Below are 26,114 nucleotides of genomic sequence, written 5' to 3'. Positions count from 1 at the left end.
GCTCTGGTATAATTTTGAAAGTTTCTGACCCCCTTCCCAGTTATTCTTCTACTTCCGGAAGTGTTGTGTTTTAAATAAAGGAATAAAACCTTCATGCACTGAGCAGCTAAGCAATTAAAGGCCCTGTGGATAGAAGCCAATAGCTTAGTTTTCTTCCTGCAGTTGTAGATGAGAGTTGGAAGGTGTTCTTGTGTGAGAGCTACAGTGCTGAACATTAAGTAGCTGTATCTAAAAATACAGGTGGAAGAAGCAAAGGTCTTTCAGACAAATTTGATTTAAATGAAGGAAGTAATCCCACCATCTGTCACACAAAAATTCCTTTACTGAAGTAAGAGATATCATGACTCAGAGGCAAAATAACTCCATTATTATTAGACAGTCATTTATATTTAAAAGTAAATAGAAATAAGTAGCAGTGACACCATATAACATGCTTGGGTCTGCAAAGAAGAGAAATAATTATGTTGCAAGAAGTGAATACATTATTATTGAAAGAACTGTTATGAGAGTAGGTAAAGAGTAAAACTTACCTGGTCTTTTTTATCACAGTAAATGGTTACAACTGTAAAAAACAGAAACTTATCAAAGTTCCATCATAAGACTCCTTTTGCTTCAGTATATTTTCAGCCATACATTATTAATCAATGAAAATCTTCATGCATTTAAAATGAAACAAATGTTAAAATGTATTCAAAATGGAATGGAAAACTATATAGAAGATATACTAACATCATCTTATAATCAGGCCCATCCCAGCTGTAGAATTTTTTTTGCACAAAATGAAGCAAAAGGAGTTACTCTTCATAGTTTTACAGAGGCCAGAAGCTAAGTAAAAAAAAAAAAAAATAAATAAAACAAAATTTTAAAGATTTTCAAGGTCAGGCTCGACAGGTCGCTGAGCAACCTGATGTAGTTGAAGATATCCCTGCTCATTGCAGGAGGGATTGGACTAGATGACCTTTAAAGGTCCCTTCCAACCCAAAGTATTCTATGATTCTATGACTGAGCACCATGTTAGACTGAAATTGATGCGAGTCAGTATTTTTTATTTTCTGTTAATTAGTCTGCATATTTTTCAAATAATTACAAGTTCTCGGGTTTACTTCAGAGAGCTATTGGTAACTTTAATGTTCTTTTATTGTGAATATCAACAGTTATTTCCCATCAAACCCTCCATAGCAAACTGTCGGCATTTTGTTATATCCTTCCACATGCAAAACCTTGTTCATTAATTTTATTTAAGACCGCAGCCTAACATCAATAGACATCATGCTACAGAAAGTTAACTCCTCCAACAATGACTATTTCTCCTAAATATGCTTTTACGATGTTCTTCTATCCACTTCTCATATTTATGTCCTATATACATCTTAAACCATTTTGCATACTGCTAGCAATGCCTAAACCTTCCTAGCTATACAAATTAGTGACTTCAAGTTACAGAAACTGAAGTTAGCACTGACCGCAACATTATGTTTTCATATTATTAGCACAACTTGCAGATGACTCATTGAAATTCCAGGTATCAAAATAATTCCATTATTCAGCTCATATATCCTGATCAAAAATTTCCTCTCTTTTGCTCTGTTCTGCTAATCAACTCTACTTTTGAATAAAATTATTTTACTTATGCCAAGCTACATGTTATACCGAAATTTTCCCTGTGTGCTCTGTTGCAAGGCAAACACCTCAATAAATTCAGTAGAAGTAAGTGTGATAGAATCTACATCTAATTTTAAAAGCATGCCCTTGGGCATAACCTGTAGTTACCTGAGTCTGGAATACTTCTACTGTGATGCTTCATAATTGCCTACTCTGGTGGGCTTTGTACCTTGGCTGACAGACGAAGTTTGTGTGCAATACACCTCAGATCTGCTCCAGTATCACTAACCTCATGTTCCTAAATAGTAGCCAGCATTACTGGAAGATCTAGCTGTGTACGCCTTTGGTAAACAGAAAGACTTGATTGCAGGTAACAGTACTACCTGGAATATTACAAGTAGCACAGAAGTTCCATTTCATTTTGAGGTTGATTTTTTTTTTTCTCTTAATAGTAATTTATAAGTTTGCCAGAAAAAAAAAAAAAAAAAAAAAAAAAAAACCAAACAAACAACAAACCAACACAAACAAAACCAACAACTAAAAAACACCCTTTTTTTCAAGATTCAAACTGATTGCACTTGGATTTATTTCAATGAACATTTTCAGTGAAGGGCAAATCATTTTTGTTGAAAGCCATTTTCAATTTTGCAGAGGTTTTTTTGTCAGCTCCAGCTGAAAATGCACAGAAATGCTCCCTCAGCCCCTGGCTCTTTAGCGTATTAGCCATAAAAGCATCACAGCATGCTATGTTAGTGAAAAAAAAATTGCTTTGACCAAGTGCAGAGTCCTGTTTTCAAAAGCCTATAACTCAAGCAAATCAAAACAATTTTTCAGTCAATTTCAGCTTTTAACATCTCTCCATTACAGTTGTACAGATGTTCAAAATAACACCAGTGCCTTTTTTATAATGAGAAATGTCTGTCTATTTTCCCACGCTCACACTGTGAAATGAATTTCTGATCAAACATTTTAAAAATTCTTTTTGGGTAGAAACCAAGCAAGGAATACTCCAGCCAAAAGTTGATATTTTCAACTTTTTTAAAAAATGGAAATCATTATGCTGCCTCAATCAAAGGTTTAGTTGGCAATATAATCAAATAACGGACTGGTATAATGAAGTGAGATTACCTGAGGTATGTGCTCACTGGAAAAAGAGGTAGTATTAAATGTAAGGCTTTATCGAAGTATAATTATAACCCAGTGTTAAAAGTTACTAAATTCCTTGTCAGGGAGTGTTACCCATGCTGCAGACATCTGCACAAAATGTTCCCAAAGTTGCAGTACCCACCTGTTCAACACTTATCTGCAGACACTGAACTAAAATGCACAAAGCACAAAAGTTCTCCTTTAGTTCTCATGAAAAGTTTAACAAGGGAAAATTAGTTTCATATGTACCCAGTAGTATTTTATTTTCAAACACATATTTGGTTATTATATTTTTTATTTTTATATATATAAATTAGATATAAATATAATTTTATATATATTTTTTGAGGTTAAAGAGAAGGTGAAAGTTGAAAGATGACAGCTGAAGAATGTACAGACTATAGTGGTGCTAATTAGGAACTTTTGTGCTGGTCTTTTTTTCCTGTCGAATTCATAAATCACCTGAAATATAGTCTGCATCAAAGTCCAGCAATTTTAAAAAGAAGTCAAATTAAAAAATTCTACATGAACTTCCATCCAGAAAGCATGACTATACCTCTAAGCAGACCTACACAGTCACATTGCTGACATATACACATACCCTTAGTGGACCCACACTTATTCTGAAGTGTTATGATCTTCATGCCAAAGAAAGGTTGGTGCATGAGATTGTAAGAAAACAGACCCCAAAGTTTAAAAAGAGACAAACAAAACACACACACAAAAAAAACCAACCAGAAAACCCCACATTAGTAGATAAGGTGTGCATAATTTCAGATGATGATAAAGGATTTTAAACATTTCTTGTCCCATCATACTACACTGCCAGGTAGCAGGGACTATATCATGTCCAAATGGTGACTGATAGAATATCTCTGCTCCAAATTCAGAGTAGGTTAAGGTTATTACATTGTGAGCTTGCTTACACCAGTGCTGAATTTAGCTTCTTGTGGCGTCAGAACCTGTGACTGGTTTCACCAGCCTTACCTCACCAGTACTTCCCTACTCATTGCCCATATTCCCGTACAGAAGAACTTCATTTGAATCAGTTAAAGCTGAGTATGACATCCATGCAGAGAAAACTCTTGAAAGCAAGAAAATGTCAGATTACGGAACTCCTCTTAAAGGCACCTCAGTGCCCACACAACACGTTTCCACTGGCATGAGTAGACTTCACACCTCCCCACAGAACTTCCTTCTGCCTCCCAAATATAAGGGATCCCATCCAGCTCATTAATTTCACACTATAGAACCCCCACACTATAAGCCTAGCTCAACACTGATTATTTCATAAAGTTAGTAAGGTCAAGATGATGTGTATGTGTGAGATTTTGAAATAAAGAAGAGATGGGGGTGTTTGAATTTTATTTATGCTTCAGATTTGTAGTTCAGAGCTGTCCAACTGACATCAATTTTGTGTGTGTGTGTGTGTTTATTTTAAACAGAATAACATGCAGGATCTATTTCTAATTCTATATTTCAGACTACCAGCTTGGAGAAAATGTTCTGAATTCATATAACAGGTGAGGTAGCAAAGCAGTTAGTCCAAAGATTAAATGAGGATACTAGTAACTGAGAAAAGTTATTAGGTTAAGAATATGAATTGAAACATGCTGGATAAACACATGGGCAATTTTTAAATGGAATAAAGCTACTACTTGATTTCTGTTGACTTCCTTTTGAAAATATCTGCTGCCTAATGAGAAAAAAAAAATAGCATCATTTGCTAAGACAGTCAATTCCTGTGTCTTTCACACACTACCCTGTAGTACTACTACCTCATCTTACTGCTGTCACCTGATGTCTATATATGAAGCAATCCAGAATACATGTTTTATAACAGCACTTACTCACATATATTCTGCCTAGAGTAGGTAGCTCACATTAATGTTGAATGAAAATGTAAACTTAATGAGAAATAAAGTAAGCAGTAATGAAATTTTAATCACATAGTCACCTGAATATTGCTATTGCTTAATAGGCAAACTGGTTCCTTAGGCTCAGATTAGCAAAGCTATTTAGGATCTTCTGGAAACAGAGAGGCACCAGGGAAATCTGCAAGCTTACATAATCGCACACTTTTGTAAACTCCCCTCATCTGTATGCCAAAATAGCTTTGAAATTCTGATTTCATCCTTTTCCTGGATTGGAACAGCATCTTTGGTTGATAAAGGCTGAAGGGGCAAAGAAGTCGTCCTAGTTAGGACTCCCTTTTAAAGGAATTCTTTTGCTTGCTCGCTCTACCACTAACAGTGTGGAGAGTAGTTTCTGCATTACTCTGAAGTGTGCCTAATTTCATCATCAGCTGCCATTTGTTAGAGTGCAGGTATTCTGGTCCGATCCCACCCTACCGAATTAAATGTGTTTGAAAAGATGGGAGAGTTGTGAAAGCGTGATCCAAAAGGCATCTATAGCAGCTCCACACCACTTGAGTAATCCTTAGTAGGAAACGTTTGAACTCCTGATAAAATGAGAGTTTTCATTTTTCCTTTTGTGATTGGAGCTATGCAAATGGACTCAAATGGAGTTGAACGTGAATTCACAACAGTCTTTAAATCCTATTGATTGATTCAAAGAACATTTGACTGTAGGTGAATGAGAGAGCATGGTAGCAGAAATATAGGGGGGATGGCAAAATAAGCATTAGATTTAAGGAAAAGGAATAGAAATTAAGATAGCGTAATAAGGAGACAATAAAAAGCAGAAACATACTTTTCCCATTACTGGAAACAGTCAAAATATTTTTTGACTTTGGGAGAAGATGGGGAAAAAGGTCTTTTCATCATTCATTTTTCCTTCCAGTGAAATACATTCCTGTGATCCTCTTGAATACCCTTGATCACAAGGTAACAGTATTTAATTGTCAGAAAACAATCATATTTCAGAGAATGCTAGAACTAGATTGGGAAAACAAATGTCTAACCCTGTAACTGAATATTTTAACGCTAATACCACATTTGAATCACTCTTTTTAAAAAATGGTACCTGAGCTTGGAGCATATCCGGTAGGCAAAGTAGAGCTGAAACAGTGTCTCAAAGAGAAATTACATACAGAAGTAGTTAAGCAGAAAAAATAAGTCATCTGCAAATGGATTTTCAGATTTTTTTTTGTTTTTGAAAACAGGGAATATGCTCTTCTCATAAAAGCATAAGTAACTAGGCAGGAGAAATTAATCTTTAAAGGAGAGTTTTGGTAGTTCTGGGGCTTGGTTAGCTCTAAACGAATATGGCTTACAGAATGAGAGAGATATTTGCCACCAGAAACCTCTCTAAAATGCTAGACAACTGAAATGTTATGCAAAGGTATCAAGTTCTGCCATCTCCCAGACCTTTAAAACATTCCTGAAACTATTTAAATGCTTTTTGTATTTTGTTTGAATGTATCTCTAGACATATACTATGACCATACTGTCAGCAATTCTTCAATTCTTTCCTTTCAAAAGGTTATCGTTCTTTTTTTTCCTTTAATTGATTCAGATTTTCCTTTGTTCCCACTTGGATCCGTTGCTTCTTCTCCTTCCACGGTGTACCTCCAAGAAGAGTCAACTTCTGGTTTTGGACAGCAGAAATGTCTCCCCTAAGCCTTCTTTTCATAAGGCTGAACAAGTGCAGTTTTCTCATTCTCTCCTTTGTACACCATGTGCTCCAGTCCCCTTATCATCCTGGCAGGCCTCCGTGGGATTGCTCCAGTATGTTGATGTACTCCTTAGCTTGGGCATGGAACCGCATGGATAAACCAGTCGGAGACTGGTACATCCTAATAACTGGGTGTTACTAGAGAACTGTTCTTCTTTGGGACTTGCTCAGGCATCTCTCCACTGAAGGTTACTTCTCCTACAGTCCCATCCAGAGTAGAATCCACATCCTCGGTGGTGATGAACTAACCTTCTTTCTTCTACTCAGACTGTTTAAATTTCTGGTTTTGTTACAAGAAATCAAATTCTAATCAGTTCCTTAGACGGAACTGCATACAATCCAATTAGATTTAGGCCTCACAAGAGAAAATGTGCAGTCTGACACTAAATTAGGACCAAGCTCTGTCTCAGAAACTGAAGAGGAAAATAACACATCACTGCTATCCTAGTCAGTGCCACAGCAACGTACTCTGAGGCAATGCTCCCAGACATTAGGAAGAAAAAAACATGTTAGGGACAGCCTCCGGCATGGTTTATGAAACTCTGAGGTAATTATGAATGAGAATAATTAAGGCAGAGCTTCTATTTAAAAATTAACAACATTTTTGTTTCAAAAACTTTCACACCTTAATAACAGCAAACCTCTCCAGATTTTACTTTAAAAAGATTAATCAACATAGCAAACTAAATATTGCTTGCAGAGCCCTGGAATAAATATTCTTTAAGGAAGACCTGAGTGAAAGACGAAATGAGATCTGTTTAGCATTTATCATTTCACTTGGCAATTTTTCCACATCAATCTCTGCATAAGAAATGTAATCATAAGATTTAGCCCTTTGCCAACCCAAAACAGGTTCCTCCTCAGTTTACTTCCGTTAGCCCCAGACTAAGAATACATAAGCTTGATATCTGTAAGAAAAAAGAAGCAAAAGCAGTTTGGGGTTTTTTTCCCTTCCCCATAAAGCACCTGTAGTAGTTCATAAAACAATGACCTTGTCCCACTTCTGCATCCACAGGTATCTAGGTGAAACAGTCACAACAGGGTAAATACACAGTTTGGCCTTCTAATTGGATTTTATATAGTGTCAGAGGAGCTCTCTTTTTTTTAAATATCAAATGTTAAAAAAATGCATGTTAAAAATTAGCAAACCTCTAAAAGTATCAGAATATTTCCATTATTTTCATCATTAAAAAATATCTGTTGTGATACATGGGATATGTGATACATGGCTGATTTTCCATTGTTTCCAAATTTTCCTTGAATTTCAACTGCCTAGTCTCACTTCTGTATTTAAAGGGGCTCTTGCCTTTTGGATGTCTTGGTCTGAAAATTGTGCATCTTGGTACTTTTGTGACCTAAGACCCCAAATAATCAGTTCAGTCCTTAGTGCACATCTCATTGCACGCTAGCCACTGACGTTCTTGTGGCAAGTATATGGCTGTGCTGTAGATAGGGGCAGCATTGGCAGATCTTAGTTTCACACCTCACTCTGCTCCAAATGTTCTAGGCACATCACTACAACTAATCTGCACATTCCTTCCTTTGGGGATAGCAGCATGTCCCCCTTAAGCAGGAGATGCTGTAAGACATTCCCTGTTGTTTGCAGTATGTTCAGACAATACAGCACTGTAAACAATTGCTTTCACTGCAAATCAAGTATTTATTTGCTTTTCACCTCCTGAAATCTTCACACATGCTTTCAGTCTGAAATCTTAAAACATATTACTATTTGAAGATATCCAACCTTAAAATAAGATGTCATAAGTAGCTATAACTTAGAAAGAAAATTATTCTTCTAGATAAATCATGCTGAGTATACTGCTTCCTTTCTCCAGACTGGCCATGCAATTAGCCACTGAAAGTGGTTTGTATACAGTGAGGTTTTCTATTCTGAAAATGCAAGTCTGTTTAGGCATCTGTACAGAGTCTATAGAGGGTCCTTCGCTCACAATTGCCACTCAGCAGCATCTGGAGTACAAACCAATCTTCTACACTGGCAGCACTGTACATGGTGTCAACAGTAGTAAGCAGTAACATTTTTATGAGCAGAACTGAAAACAACCTCTGCAACTGAAACTGTGGAGGAAGGTAGACAATGAGCTTGGAAACGGGATGAAATAAAGTTACTCAGGAGCAAAGCAGTGAAGTGATGTGTGCTTGGGCTATTCTTGGCAGCTTCCAGAAGTGCCTAATCACAATTTTTGCTAAATATGCAAGGGCAGAGTTGAAGTTACTTTTGTACTTCCAGTGGAGTCACCTCTGCTATGGGGAAGTTAATTATTCTTGAACATGCTCTTGAAATTTAGGTATTTATTGTTCATACTAATAAACAAAAAGAATATGTCTTTATTTTATTGTCTGCTATTATATCTCCCCTTCCCCCTCCAGATGGCATTAAAATGCATTTTTTAAAGAGTCCTGTGGATTTCTGCATAGAGTGACACATCCAGCAAGGTTTGACTCTTAATCATAGCTCTCAGAAGTTATATTCTGATCACTGTACAGCTTCACTAGTTCTCTTTCTATAGTTTTCTGTGCATTAACATAAATTTCTTGACTAGCAGGTACATACTACACTATTTATAATAATAGCTTTTAAATACTATATTAACAGATTTTACTGGTTTTTCTTATTTGTAGTGTTACTGATGTTATGAATAACATGAATAACTAATACATTTATGTCTATATGATTTTATTTGTGTATATTTATTATTGTTCAGTTCATTTATTTAACAGACATATATTAGGGTCCAAACCAGAGGCCAAGTAAAGGAGGTCACAGTACTCTAGGGCCTTTTCAAACATATGTAACAGCACATCCCTTCCTCAGAAAGGAAAAGAGCTCTAAACCAAAGGCATTAAAACCTGAAATATACATTGCCAGATAAAGAACTGGAAACAACAATAGTGAAAAAGGACAGAGAACACGTTGTGTGTATTTTAGTCTGAGATCTGCTTTCTTGTAGAGGCAGACTCCTTCTGTGTGTAGCTCCAACACGGAGGAAGAACAATAATGGCCCATCCCAGCAATATCGATGGAGCACAATGGAGCAAATTGCTTTTCCAGGCTAGAAACCAGAGGCCCTTCCTGAACCACACCCAGTGCCTACACAGCCACCACAGGCATTCAGTTGGTAGGCTTTTTCACATCTGTTTTAAGCTTGTAGCAGGAAAACATAAACAGGCTGGATTGAATTCATCCATTGGTCACTACCTGGATCATCCTCTAACAATAACTTTTTCAAAATCCAGGTACTTTGATTATGTACTTTTCTTACCAGACTTGACGTGATCTTTTTAAGTCTATGGAAACAATCACTAAGGGAATAAACATTGATGTCTGGTATTAATTATTCTCCTGAGAAAGTCATGTGCAACATCCATGCTACTATTGACATACTTTTTTAAGGTTTGACAAATATGGTGAGTCAAGCCTGTTTGTTCAATACAAGTACAGCTGGGACTGTTTTTAAGGAGTGCCTGTTGAAATATGTATACCACACCCTCCATATCAAGGGGAAGGCCCTGCTCAACTGCGTTGGTTAATCCTCCTAATGTTTTAATGATAATCCTACTTGTTCCAAAGTACTTAAGGTTTTCTAGTTTGCTAAGAACAATATATAGGTGTCATAGTACCTACAATATACACTGGACTATTCCATCACCACATATGCACCCATTAACATCAATTCAATCATCTCTTTGTGGGATGTTTCATTTTCAGTGGTCTCAGCTCTGAAATTCCCACCTTGATAAAATCTATTACTGTAGCTGCTGAGATTCTGCTAAAATAAGTGTACCAAAAATGGACATGCAATCATTCTTACCACAGAATTAGTCTGGAGAATGCCAAGGTTGATTTTTGAGATTAATAATACAGTATTAGAGTGCTTAAATCTTAATATTCTGGTGGCGTTTGCTGATGGTTCTTGCATACTGTCTATGATCTTTATAGCCTCAAATGCTAGACGAGGTAATAGCAGTTACTGGCTTAGAGTGTTGCCAGAGAGGTACAAAGATATCAGGGAAGTTGTGCCTTTTAGCTTTTGTGCATCTGGTGTGTTGTGCTTACCCTGGTTGCACACACAGGTATGAGTATCCACACAACTGCTCTGTCCCCTTATCTGCAATGTAGCTGTGACTTCATACCCCCCTTCTGGAAATTCATTGTTTTATCATGAATCTCATAGTGTCTAGTGTTTCTTTTAAATTCATTCACCTGGTATTACCAAATAAAATGTGAACTTCTTTTTATTTTAACAAATTAAAATATGCCAAGCCCTTGCATTTGAAAAAAACCCCTCACTTCTCAAAGAATTACAAAAGTATACCTCAAGGTTCAAAACATAGACCGTGACTACAAAGAATCAAATTTATCCTCATCCATTCATGAGGCGGTAGGGAAAGCTGATGTGTTAGAACTCTATTTATCAGAATATTAAAACACATGCTTAGCATTAAGCACATGAGTGTCACATGCCCTTGAGTGCTTAAATTTAGGCCCATGATTTTATGTTTTGCTCAATCAACATTAGTATAGTCATTTTATGAATGGACACTTACTTTCAAATAAAAAATATTTCAGCGAAGAAAATAATTACTACAGCATTCCACTTCGCTATTCACTTGAAGGAGAACAACTTCAGGGGGCTTAGTATTTGTTTTTGAAAAAAGATGAGGTAACTACCACACTGAACAGCTGTTTCTGACAACAGGGAAGCCACTTAGGCAATTTATATTTGCAGTGTTGTTTACATATGGGAATAATACTCCAGAGCACAGTATGTGAGCTAAGGAAAGTAAACATACACCCAATTTGTAAACTTTTAATATGCTTGTTTTACCATAAAAATAGGCTTGTAATTAGTTCCCAGGAGTTTTGGTACAATAAGATGAAGTCCAATTTCATACAAGATGAACAGAAGATTGTTGTTTTAGCTGAGACTCAGACAAGCATGCCAAGACCAATAAAACGAATGGGAATCTTCCTACATGTTTAAATGCCTTTACATCAGAATAAATAGCATGAAATTGAGAGTGCTGACTGACAACCCTGAATCAGATATAGTGCTATATCTCTAGACCAGAGGATTTTCTTTTCCTGTCTTCAGTCTCTGAGGTTGCCGTGTAAACATAAACAGACAGTTTTGAGCAATTAAACAAGATAGGATGATTAACTGTTCTGAAAGGGAGAAAGACAGAAAGAAATCCTAAAAAGTAACAAAGCTCTAGATCCACAAAAGCATTATGATATAAAATTTGATTTCAGTTTTACTGGATCTAGACTAAAGATCCAATTCTGTAAAGATGTATTCATGGGAGTAATGAATTACAGTCATCCCCACATGACTACTAATATAAATAAAATACAAAAAAAACAGGCTTGCAAAATTAGGTCCAAATCATAACACAATATGGTGAGGCTCTGCACACATAATGTAGCACACATAAAATAAATTTAAATTTTTAAAGCAATTTTAACAACTCAAAAAATGAGGGAAAACCAGACACTGCAGCCTCCATGAGCATATTTGGTATAAGAAAATCATATGTCTATGTGCAAAAGCTTGAATGTTTTTCCGCCATAGACATTAACGACAGTTATATTTTGGGTTTTTTTCTTGCAAGTTTAATGTAGGTGATCAGCACAGATGTTTCAGAGATAAATTCTCTTTTTTGGCAGTATAGGCATGGACTCTCATTACATCCTTTTCCCTCTGATCAACAACTTTGGAGACTCGGATGGAGTTTTGAGAAACTTGAAGAAAAGATTAAAGACTTTTTTTATTTTGTGGTATTTTTAATGAGCTCCTAGAAGATGCTGTATGCCTAAGGCCACTTCAGTAAACTCCCTTGGGAAAATATCCCAACGTGCCCTTTGTATGAATGGATATAGTCAAAAAAGTAATAGCACATTCCTATTTCAAAAGATATCTGATTCCTGTTCCTGCAATGTCTGATACAAAACCTTTGAAGACCCTTTCTATTCCCACAAAATATCCTGCAAACTTGCTCTATAAATGAGTTGCTTTCAGTTTCTCTGTGTAAAGTAATGAAATTATTATCAGTGCTGTAATATGTCCCTCTCTTTCTATTGCTTTCCTTTTAAAGAATTATTTTGGTGTATATTGCTATTCCCTAATCTGGCCTTCAAATTAATAACATGGATATAAATTCTAGAACTAATAAATTCTGTTTGTTACTTTACCTCAGCTGATAATGGACTCCTCCCATGTCACAGAGGGACAAGGGTTTCCCAGACATGACCACAACGTTCTTTATAAGAAGGTCTCTAGCTCTATTATGTCTATCTAGCTGGTGGTGTTGTATTTCAGAATGTATGGGGGTTTTTTGCTTGTTATTTGGTTGGTGAGAAGAGAATGTCTTGTACTAGTTTAATCAAGGAAGATTATTATATAACATCTGTCAGATTGACTCGTACCATATGGGCCCTGGGCCATCTTCTGTAAGAGAACTTACAGAGACATCTCAAAATGTCTGTGAAAATAGAACATATTTTTAGAATTGTAGAATATCCTCCTACACTGCCAAATGAACCTGTCAAAAGCGCATCTTGATTTGTTCAGCTCCTACAATTCATGCTTGTTTGCAGTAACGATATTTATTGACCAAAGGTGGGTGGTAGAGATTTTTGGTATCTGCTTTTGCAGATGTGAAATTAACAGTATGGAAGGATTTTTAGGGTGGGGTTTTTTGCAAAGTTCTCCAAAAGTTCTGAAGCAATCTCTTTTTCAATTTTATATGAGAGGAGGAAAGATAAGAGAGACCAAATAGTAACAGAAGAGGAAAATAAAAAGTAACAAAATAAATGACAAGCGTTTGCACGGTCCAGTATTGTGGTTATGATTCAAATACAAAGATTACATCTACCTGACCCTATTCATGATCCAAAACTCTAGATCTTCAGTAGCAGTAAAGAATAAAATTTTGAAATAGTAATGTTCAGTCTGAGGGTGGTGAAATGGCATCTTGGCATGGAGCTAAAGGAGCTGGTTTGGGGAGAATGGGGAAAATAGGCAGTAGGAGTGCAATTTATCTGGCTTGGGTAGAAGGGCTTCAAGAGTGCAGAGGGGAACTGGAAGGACAGCATTTGGGAAATGTGGGAAAGCATCTAGTTGCTCAGTACATGGCTGTTTGACTCTACGTTTGGTTAGTGGTCTTTGAATCATAGTGCACTCCTAGACTATTTAGTATGCTAGAAAGAGAATCTGCTATTGCTAAACAGGCAGGTATTCTAGCTAGTTCCAAAGAGGAAAGTCATCAAGCAGTTGGTTGCTAAAGTCATAGCTGCTAGGATAGGGATTTCTAAATGGTGTTGTCTAACAAATGAAGAAGCCTGACCATAATTAAGACTGGACACAAACAAGATTAAAAATAAACATACAGGAAAGGAAAAGAAAGGTCCAGAAATTGTTCTAAAAAGTCCATTGTCCTGAGACTAACAGTAATATGAGTCTTCCATTAAGAGAGGTGTTGAAGGAAGATCCCATTGTCTAGATGTATGCACTCACACCTTTCTATTGAGAGCATCAGTGTGAGCTGGGAAAGAATGATTCACATCTTGTAAAGGAAGCTATGCCAGTGGCCCACAAAAATTGTCTTGTACTGAAGAAAGTGACTATTCCTGCAGTCATCAGGCTATTACCAGCTATCAACTCTGGAAACCTGCATACATCTAGGACTAGATTTTTAAAGACAGTAAGGGCAGGATCATAGATGCTTATCAGCATCATGCAAGTACTAGTGTCAAAAGCCACAGATCAATCACTACTTACCCTCCCAGGTACCTAGAGTAGAACTACAGTGCACAAGGAGAGAAGTACGTAGCTGTCTGAACTTCTGTCAAATGAGCTGATATGACAATATGGTGCAGCACATGTGCCAGCATGCTAGTTTAGCCTCAGGAAGCAGTCTGGCTGTGAAATGAAGCCAATGTGCATGAACTAATAAGCTTTACATCTCAGCAAGCCTAATGGGCTTGGGATGACACTGTGATGATATGACTATAGTGTGGACCATGCTCCTTTTTGTGCTACAGACATACTCTTTTTCTCCATCTGCTGGCATCTGCTAGCAGCCGAAATGCTGTTTCCACCTCCCAGTTTGCAAGCTGCTCAGAGACTTAGCTCAAGTCACAGCCCTGAAGATGCTAAAGGAGTTTAAGTTAGTAGAGAGAGTGGGTCGGAGCATTTTTCAGGGCATGCCTGATACCTGAGGCATGTCTCATACCCTCGTACTTTGGCACAAAGCCTCATTCTGAGGCCTGACACTTGGTACAAACATGACAGCTCTCCACTGCCATGTAGCTCTGAGTAGGAATATGGGAAAATGCCATTAATAAACAGATTTACAAACACTTGGCCCAATAATGCATATCTTGACATGTGGATGCTGAAAGGGAAGAATAAGACTGTAATCTTGGGAAGTGCAACCAGGAGGTATTTAAGATTATGATGTTCACTGCTTCTTTGCTTACTGTTCCTCTCCACGTAGCTGCCCAAGTAATCCAGTCTGTTCAAGGCAAAATCAGCTTCAGGGATTAGAAATACTTGCATTGCCTTTTATCAGTTCTCAGCCAGGAACTGGTAACTAACAGTTGAGCAACTTCTTGAATTGCCTCCTAATGCAACAGGCCATGTTTTCTGAGGGCTGTGCCTTAAATCACTTAAATCACTGGCACTTTGCACTGAAATGCAGTAAAGGAGAAACAGTCACAATTCAGGCAGCAGCCTCACCTGGGGGGCCACAATAAAAAGCTGAGGGGTGGTCCCTGCACCATCCAGGAGAAGGTCTTTCCCTGCCTGTGGGAGTGCTTGCTGCCTTCCATTCTAGGGCAAACATGAAGAAGCAACATGATTAAGTGCTTGCAGTAAGGAAGCAATTTCAGCTAAGAGTTTATGGAGTTAAGGCTACCATTGGCTTGAGAATACACTGGGCAGAAGCAGCAGTGAAAGACCATTGACACAGTCAAGAACAGCTGAGGGTTACTTTAGGATGCCACTGCATCAAAGCTGTTATTGCCTGAATGCACAGGTTAGCTTAGCATATGCTAAATACATATTTAGCAGTAAATAACACTGGCATGACCTCTATATTACTGGGTAAGCTGATAATATTTTAAGATGCTTTTGGAAGAGGTCTGGATGCAGCTGCCAGAGGGTGGAAGGGCAGTATGGCTCTCATCAAAACACAGCTGAGAGGCACAGTTAGCACAGTGCACCTGTGTGAGATATCACATGTAAGGTAAGAGGAATTCAACTGCCGGTCACAGGTTACTAAGGGCTCAGAGATACCATCTAAATTTACCACAGCATAATGAATTACTCTGCTACAGCTGTTCCTGCAGTTGCTCCTTGCACACGTTACCTTTTGGTTAAAATTCACTTCAACTTTATTCTTTGAGGCTTAGGCTGAGGGACTTCACCTCTGTTTGTCACTGCTCTGACTTTGATGTATAACCCATCCCCCCTGAGTCACTGAGATTTATGAGGTCTACATCTGCCCTAGCTTTCATGAGATTTACATAATGCAGATTTTTAGATTTGAGATCAGTAGGGAAGTACAGATCAGTTACTACGTAATGCATGTAATGCAACCACGGCTTCTGACTTGGCAAATTAGGCAAGGAACCCATCCTGTACCCTGCATGGGAACCTAACCAGCATGGTACTTGCTAAAATTCATAAGGAATCAGGCACCTTAGCAGAGAGGTGTTGCCCCACTCAAACAAGAAGTCTTTTAAAAAATCTCCTAAAAATCTGACCCCATGTTTCCGGCTTCCTAAAGAACATGCAGGGTTGCAGGCAGCCATTTCTAAGACTTGCATTTTAAAGGCACTTAAGGTATAAAGAACTGGCATAACTGGTTGACAAAATGCAAGAGCATAACATGCATGAGCTTCCACTGTATTTAGTCTTGGGCATTACCCAGTGCAACAGTAGCTAACTGATACTGCTGACATGAAATGTACTGTCAATATGCAGCAGTTATGAGGACCTGATGCCATTATTGCATCTTATTTACCTTCAGAGAAGGAAAAGAGATCAGTAGGAGGTCTACACTGCTCCCAGAAGGCTGAATGTGGATCAGATGCTGATCAGAAGCAGTATCACAATGTTAACCTGCAACATGTGCTCAGGATAACATACGCTTCTTTTTAGCAGAGATTTGCAGCTTGGGTACAATGTCACGCTAACATGGCTATGTGATTTCCAGAGAACTTAGAATACAAGCAAAACTCGTTTGAGTACATCTATACCTGCTACATAGCCACACAGACAAGAATGCATCTAAATTTACTTTTTAAATTGTTGTAGTTATATAAAATATGGTGCATCTTTGTTTCATTAAAGGCAAAGTTAGCATCTGCTTTTAACAGAGCAGGAAGAAAACGGTGCTGGTTAGACCAATTCTGAAAACCTGAAAGTGGCTTTTGAAGCCTGTTCTTGCCTTTGAGGTAGCCATATGCATTTCAAAATGCAGGTTATTGTCTGATAGGCAATTACAAGGTTTGATTTATTCATTTTCCCACGGGAGAAGATTTGAATACAAATATAAATATTGCCAAAGCAGATTGCATAAATGGCAGACTTCTTATGTAACTCTGGATATGTGTCATAGGCAAGCATTTATAGAAATTCAGCAAGTTTCCTTCATTAAGTACAGATTAATTCTAGTTGATCTCTAGCTTCAGCTGCTTCAGGTCCAACTGAAAATGAGTCTGCAAAAATGTGTATTTTCTCATGTCAGTTTGAAAGCTTCTGAACCATTGATCAAACAAATTTGGAAGATTCTTGAAACATGCAGCAAACGGAAAACAATCACATGTATTTCTTGAGCATAAATTGGCAAGAGGGAAAGGTCATTCTATTGACAGGCTGCAAACAAAGGGCACTTTTTTCTGACTGCTGCAAACAAAAGTCACCATTCCCTCAGAAGTGTAATATTTGAGAGCTTGAAATGTATTTTCACAGCAGGCAAAAGTCAAGAAGTGGCTCAGCCTGTCCAGTACACATAAGATGTCCTCCTGTGCCTATGTCCCCACTTTCCCTGCCTTGACATCTCCCACAAGAACAGTGCAGTACCTGCTAAGTATAAGTAGGAAAGGGAAAACACCAAATTGGGAAGCTGATACCATTAATCTGTTGGCTTCCGCTGTCTAACTAACCAACCACATAAGGTAAGAATTGAAGGCTACTAACAAAATTGTCAGTGTTAGTATTCTGAAATAATGGTATTTACAAATAAGACATAGTTTGGAGAAATGGAGCTAATAACACATCTTACAGCTCTTATTCTAGGCTAAAGCACTGATGAATGCAACACTATATCCATTGACATTTAGGCTATTTTCCCTACAGACACATGCATGAAAAAAATTATGACATCTGCTTAAGACAAACAACTTACTAGTTTTGTAGTAAGAATGGTTTTGGTGCCTATAATTTGTGTATCATATGCATATAATGCTGGATGATCTCTTTAGGGTTCTTATTAGGCTTGGCAATGGCCTGTGGTCATTTACTGAGATCACCTTGGCTTCTACATTGCATAAGTTAAAAACAAACTTAATATTTTCTGTGCAGTAGCATTAAAACTAATTATTGGGAAGGACTGGCTTTTGCTATTTTAGAGGTAAATTTAAGCATTCTTCCCTGTAACTGGAACAGACACTCAAGTTTTCAGTTCTTGCAACAGCCTAATACTAGCACTTATTAGCTAGGTTCAAGCTTTGGTTTTGCATTTAATGTGTAGTTCTTCTCTATTCTGCTACATAACATGGGGGCATACCTTCAGCTGTGTTCTCTGCTTTTAGTCAGCTACATCACACCAATTTTCGTACTATATACTTTATTTCATAGTTTTGTCACAGATCCAACAAGACAATGGAAAAGTGAACCAGATTCTGTATTGCCAATAATCAAAACACTTATTCCATCTTCCTTACATACTGTGTGATTACAACAGTGTAATTAGAGGTAAAACTGGTTTTAATATGCTTAGGGTACCAAAGGGGTGATCCATTCTCATGATATATGACTCAGTAAAATGCCAATCTTGGTTTTCACATCTCAGAAGTAGTATGCTTTGCTGCCAATTAGAAAAAACCCTTTTTTATCTTTAATTTGTCAAATTTTAGCAAAAAAACAGAGACAGTTAATAAACATGGAATTCTAATTTTCAGAACAGCATCAACAAACTTGAACACAAGCCTAGCAAATGCAATATTTAAAAAATGTCATTTATCACATGAATATCAAGAGGAACTAGTTTTGTAAAGCTCATGTTGTCTGTTTTAAGTGCATCCTCCTAATATTTTGGGTAAGGAAAGGAAGTTTCCTTATGCAAACAAGTTTCTTTTTGATATTATTCACAACCACGCATACTGTGAAGCACAATTTACTGTGCAAAGACTGCAACAACTACTACTTCAGTCTCTTGGTATATTTAGGAAAGTAAAACATATACACACAAATTTGGGAGGCTGTTCACCCCTCAGAATTAACTAATTTCCTTACCAGAGGCAAGACCAAACTGAGGAAGCTCTAAAGACTAAGTCAGCTTTTCATATTATGAGAAAGTTGGCTGTAAAATTGATCCTACCCATAAGACTCCTGGGATTCTTTCACTGGGCAGGATATTAAAGATCTAGTCCAACTTAAAGTTAATACATCATTTGTCACACAGAGAATTTCTATTAAAAATTTCAGACCTACATCATTATGCACCATCTCAGCATCATTAAGTATGTTCTTCATGGCTGACTAAAGTTAGCAGAGACACACTAATAATCAGAGGGATATTACTGCTGAGAATTGTTAATGCCTCCTTTCATAAGGACAAGCTGCTGACCATGCTCAAGCATGCAATGGTTGTATCTTCTTTCCAGCTATCTTCGGATACCAACAGATTTGCAAATTATTGTCCTCCCTGGCACCTATTCCTTTTAGGGAGCTATCTCAAATGGTGTTAGGTGGCTAAGTATAGACACGTATAGAGACTTAATTTTATTTTATCTTAATCAGACTGTTCAGACCAACAGAATATTAAGCTTGATGGAAGGTCTCCTCACAGCAAGAATCAGAAGTAATTGTCCTGATTTTTCAGGTCTTCTCACCATTGACCATAATGTATTTCTGGCCTATACAAATGTATTTAATGGATTTCACTTTGATAGGGGATTCCAGACTGCTAGAGAATTGATTTGTTCCTTGAACCCTTTCCAGAAGAACTGACTGTACTCTCTTTTGACCCTTCTCTTGTTTGGTGAGTTATACAAAAAACTCAAGGGGATTCCTACTTTCATAGTGAATTTAACATCTCCAATGCTTTTTCATTAAGCACAAATTCTGAATTTCTTATTCCCTTGCCAGATCTGACAGCAAGGGACATCTCAGTCCAGGACTGAACTTTGCTGGTAGAAAGGCATTTGGGGGAGCAGCTAGAAGTTTTTTTCTGCCCCATTCTTTGACAGTGTATTAGCTTTTACCTCTGCACTGAGTTTTACTTGAAGGGTGAGAGAGTTAAGATGTTGATGTTGAGTATGACTGAAGCCCTGGGCAGCCAGAGGGCTCCCCAGCACAACTCCCAGTGAATTGTTCAGAGCCAGCTGCAGACTTAAGTCAACACATGTATCAAACACCAAGCTTTCTATCTCTCTAATTAGAGATTTTATAGAGCTCCTGCCACTCTAGTATCTGAGCAATTATGGAGTTACTCCTGCTTCATATCAATATCAATTCAGTCATATCCGGTGGCAGGAATTTCTCACTTGAGTGATCCTACCATTGGTATGTGCTGCCCTTGAAGGCCTGAATCTCATACCCTCCAGGGCATGATGCCCTGATTTCTCAGATTAGCATTTGATTAATTCTTTCCGTCTTGTTTTGATTTTAATCTCCACAATGAAAACATTCACCAAACCCAATGCTCATAAATTACATTTTAAAACCAAATATTTATAAAAAATATATATATAATGATAGTATTTTCATACTTTGAAATGAATAATTCAAGGGTGAATTCCATTGCAATGATTTGGGGTAAAAAAGCATTGTGATAATATGAAAATTTATAAGTGAAATAAGCAGTCCAGTGTTCACTCTCAAAGCTCAACACAGCTAAAAAACAGATGCACAGTATTAAAATTATGAAGTCTATAATACAGTGAAGAATCTTTAAAGAACTATATGTACACGCAGTGTTATTTTAAAAGGCTCTTTAAGTTAGAAGTGCACATCCTCTGTAACTCCCTTCAATGCCGAAACACTGCAAAAGTTTCACAGAAGAAACAGTTTCTTTGTATGCAGTGAAAATTTCCTACAGATACCCAGGTATACATACTGCTTGAATTTCAAGTGTCTTCCAGGATTCTTGTCCAAATATTAATAAGTTTTTAAATGTCAGATACTGTGTTTGCCAAATATATATAAAGTTTAACATGGTTTCTCAAACACATACAAACAATACAGGGAATTTTTCTTATTTATATTGCTTAAGAAGTAATGAATCTTCCCATTAACAGTGTTTAGAGGGTAGGAAATGCTTGTTCCAAGATATCAAGGGAAATTTCAGAATTCTGAGAATAGTTTCAGGAACAGAAAGGCTTCTGCTCAGAGGTTTACTCTCTGCTAACAATAAAGAAAGTGAGATACTTATAAATATTGTAAGCAGAAAGAAACTCAGTCACAAGTAAAAAGCTATCACAAAAGAAATAAATGCTGCCTTAGTTGGGAGGAGAACACCAGTTTACCAACGGAATTAAATCAGTGATCCATATAATCCTGTTTCTGACAGCGGACAATACTTGATAGTTGCAGGAAGTTAGAAAAAACTCCAAAATTAAGAAATACAACTGACCTCTCTGTAGAGGAAATTCCTTCCTTACTCCAGCTAAATTCTGATTAATTCAGTCATGAATGTCTATATGCAATATTTTTCAAAATTGTCAGCTAATTATCAGTGGATGTTCTTATTAATCATCCAAATATCTTCTTCTAAAATCTTTCAAAGCTCTTGGATGACTAATTTTTTATATTAAATTTCAACACGTCATTTTGTGTAGTTATAAGAGATATTGCCTGTTGTGAATTTTTAATTTGTTAACTCTTAGTTAAATATTTGTTATTTTTTTCTTGGATGACTAAGTGTAAAGTACACTCATTCCCCTTCTCCTAACAGCCTCATAACCTTCCCCTTTTCACTATTATTTGTATATAACTGATGCCTCTTTATTTCATCTCTTTCCTGAATAACATAGACCTACTCTCCAATATCTTCCTACAGTTTTCCTCAACAGGTCAGACTCTCCTTGCCTATTTTCATTTTACAATAAAGTTTATAATGACAAAATTCAGTCTCAATTCTGTATGGCATTAGTATCTTTTCAGAAATATATTCCATTGATTGTACACAGTAACTATTTATTTGCTATTATGAAGCACAGGTTCTCCCCGAGCTTTCTACAGGCATGATGCTGGTACTTTAAAATGTGAAAATAAATATTCATATTTATATTTGAAATTTTCCCACTCTATATATTAATTTACCAGCATTTTAATTTGCTGTTCATATGGCTCTTCTTAGCTTTGTGAAGGCTTCTGACTAGTTCTCTCACCTAGATGTCATTAACTGACTTTTCCAGATCATTAATAAATATATAATATATTAATACAGACATGAAGCATATCTTGGAATAATCTATTAGTATTATTATTGTTTTTAATTTACTACTTACTTCTGCTTTTTTTTTTTTACTTTTGCTTTTTGTCTTTTACACAGGTCTAGTCAATCACTTTTGGTTTTTTTATATAATAGCTGTTCAGATGGATATCATTAAAGACTAAATAAGACAAACTAAGTCTTCCTTTGTCTATAGTTCCTTTGACAATCTACATTTCACTAAAATATTCAAAATAGCAAAGCTGATTTTTTGTTGTGCTTTTATTGGCTTTATTTGGATTTTTTTCTCTATTAAAGGTAAATGCATCTCCACCTTGAAGCTGTTCTCAGCATCCCTGATAATGTCAAGAAAGCAAATAGTCTTAGAGCAACCTCAGACACTTAAAATAATTCTTATGTGTACAAAGATACTTCAGAAAAGAAATAGTACTCTTCTTTCAGAACAGTCTCCTGTGATGTTTAAGACTTCTGTGTATAAGGTATACCAATCAATTTTTTTTTTTCATTTCTTTTTTCATTTTCATTTCTTTTTTTTTTTTTTTTTTTTGCTACGTTGTTTATTATGTGGTGGGAAGGAAAAGAAGTTCATACTCCATGAGAAAAGTGGTAAATTATATATGATAAGAGACATGAAAAACATTTGTTCCCCTTTTTTTAAGCCTAACTTAGGTTGCATGAAAGGAATAGGACTTTCTGAGAGGCTTACTCAGCCTTGTAAATTGATTTCAGAAACTTTATGTATATGCATGTAGGGCAGCATGGGAGAAAAGTGGAGACTCTCCCAAGCAAATAGGAAAAGTTAGGAATATGAGTATCAGAAATTAATTTAGGTGTGTAAGGAGGAACAGGGTCTTAGAGAACTTGAAAAAGCTGACAAACTGCTGGAAGTTGAGATAATATCAGATGATGAGTAAGTAGGGGTAAAAAGAAAGAATGATATGGTAAATGATGAGCAAGGATGATAACTTCTGTTGCTGTGTTTCATGGAAAAAAATGTGTTAAAAGGTGTTTTTAAAGAAGCCAGAGAGATGTTGCATTCATTGTTGTGGGACGAGGACCCAAGAAACGAACAAACCCTCAAGGAGAGAAATCTTTGTGACACTGAGAAAGAAGATGAAGTAAAATTGGATCTTGTATTGCTGTGAAGAGGGAGTAGGGGAAGAATTCAAATACATTACTTTTAGTACTGGTAGTGTGAGCTCACACTGTGAGCTGTGTCTGATACATGAATAACATAATATTCTGGAAGGAAGACCAAGAGGTCTTGATTCTCTGTGTCTTAACTGAAGGCAAACAAGGAGATACCCAAGACATAGTTAAGAGATGGTCCATGTCTTTGGTGAAAGGTGACCGGCTTAGAGATCAGCATCAAGAGGCAGTAGCTATAACTGTGATGAGATAGCTCACAGGAAACATTAAGTTAAAAGTTCCTTCAGGGTGCACCAGAACAAAGTATGAAGGAACCACATGGGGAGGATGGAGAAAAGCCAAGAATAGGTAACATCTGATATGCTCCTGGTGATTATCTGACATCTGGTAGTATAGCAAGCAAATATTTTTGTATCTTTTATTACCCTGTTACTGGAAAGTTCTCAAATTTTATGCAAACCTACACAAAAAAATTATCTCAGTAAATATTTTCTGGTTCAAACATTTTCATAAAACTGAAAGTAATTTTAAAATACTTTTCCCTTGGATTTCCAAGTATCATATATACCTTTACATTAGAGCAATAGAAGGAACAGTTGAGGGGCATGAGGTTTGAGTAAAACAAGTCTAAAAGAAAAATGCATAAAAATATGGGGGCAGGGTGGGTTACACTGTCCTTTGCATAGTTCTCACTGATGTAATACTGTGGCAGTCGAGGTTGACTGAAGCACTCACAACTCCACATTCAACCGGGCAGGAGCTGAAGGAAGAGACCTCCCCCAAAAGATCTTCAGTCTTGGGATGTGTTTCTCTGTTAATCCACCGGAGCTCGAAGATGCTGACCTCCAGGTCACACTATTTTTTACCCACTTGCATACTTTCTATTATACAAAAGAAATGCCCAGCTTGTTCTGTCTTGGTAGGGTCTCATATCTTAACACTGTTTCAAGTTTTATGTTTATTTAATGAATGCTACACAATGCACATAATTACTTCAGAAAATAAATATTAGGCAGTGGTATATTACTATCTTTTCAAAATGTTTGAAAAGCAAAGCCGAATCTTGCTTTTCTCTATTTATGCTCTTTCTTTAATTTTGGTATTTTCCATCATGAAAATGCACGACCATATTTTGTTCCTATTAAATTTTAGAATGTTTTACTTCTAATGGGCATGCGTTTCACTGGTTGAACTATCCTGTGGTTTTGGGGTATGCTCTGTGGGTAAAATTTTTTTAAAAAACATTCCCATTTTTTAAGTATTTATTTATTCTATTTACGTTCTTAGAAGAAATATTTTTCCCTGCTTTCACCTTTATGAAAGCTTTTTCTTTATTGTTTAAACAAAGTTCTATTTTTTTCACTAAATTAAATTGACAGTTTTGATGAAATATGGATTGTCACAAACAGCATTTTCTGCTTGAAGAGTAAGGCACATTTCTTTGATCATACTTTTGCATAAAAATACAGCAGCACGTATGTGCAACCAACTCTTCACCTCAAAGAAAACTACCAAAGGGAAACATTATACTGCTCACATAATTCTCCTTAGAGAGTGAGAGAAAACAAGCTGCGTATGACAGATGAGATTTATAATGCTGAATGCAGAACTGGTATTCACTCTCAGATACAGTGGTGGTAGAATGGTAATAAGAACCTATACAGAACAGAATAGGGAGACAAGATGAACTTCTTAGTTCACTTAATCATTTACTTAGCTCAAAGATGCCATGCTTTCAAAAGATGTGAGGAAGAAAGAATTATTCTTCAGCATTATGTGAACAGTTTAATGTACAGGGTTTTTGGGGGGCAATGTTTGTTAATGCTTATACGTTACATTTTGGAAGAGTTGAAGTTTTATCATAGTATAACTCTAATGTGCTTTTTTTTTCTGGAAAGACACCTTTTCAATACATCCGTCCAAACCTGAAAGTTTCAAAGTCACGGGCATTTTGAATCCAGCTGTTAGAGATATACTTTACCAAATTTATGCTTAAATGAGAATAATTTCTTAAAAATACTTTCCAATGGCCTAAATTCTTGGAGCTAAAAAATGGTGTTTAGAGCAGGATCAGTGAGATAGACAAAGGTATGTCAAAGCACCTAACAAAAGATAGGGCAGCCTCACAACCCTTCTAAGTATGTGGTAGCTTCTGGTATGTGTTGGCTGTAGGGGATTCCTGAAAGACAGTGTGTCTGTGAGTGCCTCCAAACCTGAATGGAGTAGCCAGGAGGAAGTCTGTAGACATGGATATAGCATCTAATATATGGAGAATTCCTAAATATCTGCTTAGGAATTGAGGAACATGTAAGTGGTGGAAATGTAAGTGACCCGATGTCTAGCCTGTCCTAGCCATCGGTAATCCATGATGGATTTGCTCAACTTCAAGGGAAGAAAGTACACTAAAAGCTAGTGCTAGGGACCACACACTATTTCTGTTAAGACTGGGGACAACGGAACAGGAACAGCAAAAAGGATTTTGGAAGTCTTTCATAATCACTGCCTAAAATGCAGCACTTCTTTAATTTTAAGATATACAGTTCTCCAAATCCATGTTAGGCTTACAGTGCATAATAAATAGCAAATAAAAAACTGCTTGTTTGCACTTATTTGTGATGACTCATTACAAGTCCTGTTTCTTTTCATTGCCACTTGTGAAGTCACTATGTAGTGTTGGAAATAAATAGGAGAACTCTATTTTAGTGGCAAAAACTATGCAGTCAAATGAAAATATGCAACAAGTGAGACGGACAGTGTGAGTGACACAGATCAGTGAAGCCCAGGTTTTATTTATTCTTAGATCAGCTCTCACAAAAATGATGGACTCTCTTGCTTGAGAGTTAGAAGACTGAGAGTGAGATCTTTCCATTTACTTC

General features: G+C 36.7%; 1 long non-coding RNA gene across 1 annotated transcript in view; it reads right to left on the bottom strand.

Moving 5' to 3' along the window:
• Window positions 1–304: 304 nt before the first annotated feature.
• Window positions 305–26,114, bottom strand: part of LOC141940977 (uncharacterized) — a 31,859-nt gene continuing 6,049 nt past the window's right edge. The window contains exons 2-3 of the long non-coding RNA XR_012628173.1: window positions 531–562; window positions 305–440 (exon numbers count right to left, since the gene is read on the bottom strand). This is a non-coding gene — a long non-coding RNA (uncharacterized LOC141940977). The remainder of the gene's footprint in view (window positions 441–530; window positions 563–26,114) is intronic.

This window comes from Strix uralensis, chromosome 3, assembly GCF_047716275.1.
Source record: "Strix uralensis isolate ZFMK-TIS-50842 chromosome 3, bStrUra1, whole genome shotgun sequence".
In the NCBI taxonomy this organism is placed as follows: Eukaryota; Metazoa; Chordata; class Aves; order Strigiformes; family Strigidae; genus Strix; species Strix uralensis.
This window is presented reverse-complemented; position numbering and strand designations above follow the sequence as displayed.